Genomic DNA, 2,502 nt, shown 5'->3' on the forward strand with positions numbered 1-2,502 from the left:
AAGGTTTAAATTAGTTTCATAATAGGGGTGTGTACATTGGATATTTTTTCCTCCATTCTTGTGATACTTTGCTCAGAAGAACATTCTCCAGCTCAAAAAGTTTTTAAGTACTATTGATAAACCAGGAAATTTAATCTGCTCCATGAATAGAATTGTAATTGATGTATGTGGTAATTTAGTACAAACCTAAGAATCAAATTCCTCGTATTAAATTTTATTTTTATCAAACTCCTCGTATTAAATTTCATATTCACTCAATATAAATGGACTAAATTTTAAAACTCAGAAACTTGAAAATAAGATGAAGTTAGACAACTTTAGATTATCTAACCATGTGATATGTGTATAGTATGAGGTCTTTTATTGCATTGATTAAAAGAATAAAGAAATGGGAATATAATTCTATATGTCTATACGATCTTTTTTTTTGCAGTTTTTGGCCAGGGCTAGGTTTGAACCTACCACCTCCGGCATATGGAGCCGGCGCCCTACTCCTTTGAGCCACAAGCGCTGCCCTGTTTATATAATCTTATAATGAATCATAAACTTAAAAGTATTACTTAAAAATTAATTTTTGCATTTTATTTTTAAGATATGAGATCTCACTGTGTTACCTATGTTGGTCTCATACTCCTGGCCTCAAGCCAGGGATTATAGGCATGAAGCCTCTGAGCTCAGTCTGTATTCTTATTCTGTAATCACATATGTATATGAGTTGTGATGGATTCTGAATTTGAGATTTCTATATTCTGTAGTATTCTCTGAATGGAGAAATATATAGTATGTGAGAAAATAAAAGTATAAAGTTACTGGTTATATGGAAAATTAGTCGTAATTTTGAACTTTTATTGAAAATGAATGTTCTAGGCTGGGCACAGTGGCACACACCTGTAATCCTAGCAGTTTGGGAGGCCAAGGCAAGTGGATTGCTTGAGTTCAGGAGTTTGAGACCAGCTTGAGGAAGAGTGAGACCCTTTAGAAATTCTGTTTCTAAAAATAGAAAAACTATATGAGCATTGTGGCAGGCGCCTGTAGTCCTAGCTACTTGGGAGCCTGAGGCAAGAGGATCACTTGAGCCCAAAAGTTTAAGGTTGCTGTGAGCTATGATACCATGGTATTCTACCCAAGGCACAGAATGAGACTCTGTCTCAAAAAAAAAAAAGAAAGAAAGGAAAGAAAATTGATGTTCCAAAAATGTTATCTTTAATAGTAATCAGAGTAGCATGTGTGTTATTGATTTTGAATATTTTAATGAAAAAGTATATAGTCAGCCTTCTATGTCCTTGGCTTCTACATCTGCAGATTTTACACCTACAGATTCAACTAACCTTGGATTGAAATATATTTGTGTGGTTTTTTTGAGACAGAGCCTCAGGTTGTCCCCCTGGGTAGAGTGCTGTGGCACCACAGCTCACAGCAACCTCCAACTCCTGGGCTCAAGTGAGTCTCCTTCCTCAGCCTCCCAAGTAGCTGGGACCACAGGCACCTGCCACAACACCTGGCTATTTTTTTTTGGTTGCACCCATCATTGTTGTTTGGCAGGCTTGGGCTGGATTCGAACCTGCTACCTTAGGTGTATGTGGCTGGCGCCTTAGCCACTTGAGCCACAGGCACCGAGCCGGATTGAAATATATTTGAATGAAAAACCCTTAACAATAAAAAATAATGCAGTATAACACCTATTTACATAGCATTTATATTGTAAATTGATATTATGTGTCAATGTGGCTGAAAAACCTTAAGCATTTGAGAGGCAGTGACATCATTCTCGAGTTCATCATAGATATTAAAACACCATAACAAAACCATTAGACCTGGCTTGGCAACTGTAGCACAATGGTTACTGCACCAGCCACATACACTGAGGGTGGTGGGTCCCTACTAGTGGCTGGGACTACAGGCGCCACATTGTAAATTGATATTGTGTGTCTAAGTAACCTATAGATGATTTAAAGTATACGGGAGAATATGTGTAGGTTATATTCAAATTCTACACTCATTTATATGAGGGACTTCCATATCCTTGGATTTTGGTATCTCTAGAACCAATCCCCCACAGATACTGAGGGACAATTGTGTTGTGATTTGTGATGGCACAATAGCGTTTCTTCTATAAATTTTTACTTCCGTGTAAGCTAAGGTATTCCCCTATTTTTTTGCTTCCTTAGTTGAAAGAAAAGTATTTGGGGTCCAGACATTAGCTTTCTTTGAAAAACTTTTTTGCAAAAAAGTCTATCTTTTGTGAGATAGGCTTGGCACCTGTAGCACAGTGGTTACAGCACCAGCCACATACATCAAGGCTGGCAGGTTCAAAACTGGCCTGGGCCAGCTAAACAACAATAACAACTGCAACAAAAAAATAACCAGTGTTGTGGCGGGTGCCTATAGTCCCAGCTACTTGGGAGGCTCAGGCAAGAGAATCACTTGAGCCCAAGAGTTTGAGGTTGCTGTGAGCTATGATGACACAGCACTCTACCAAGGGCAACAGGGTCAGATTCTGTC

General features: G+C 38.4%; 1 protein-coding gene across 1 annotated transcript in view; it reads left to right on the forward strand.

The window, feature by feature from the left end:
• KLHL28 (kelch like family member 28) overlaps positions 1-2,502 on the forward strand; it is a 32,803-nt gene that overhangs the window by 25,452 nt on the left and 4,849 nt on the right. The gene's annotated exons all lie outside the window — the stretch shown is intronic.

Source organism: Otolemur garnettii, unplaced genomic scaffold (genome assembly GCF_000181295.1).
Source record: "Otolemur garnettii isolate 467f Iridium unplaced genomic scaffold, OtoGar3 scaffold00054, whole genome shotgun sequence".
NCBI classification, from domain to species: Eukaryota; Metazoa; Chordata; class Mammalia; order Primates; family Galagidae; genus Otolemur; species Otolemur garnettii.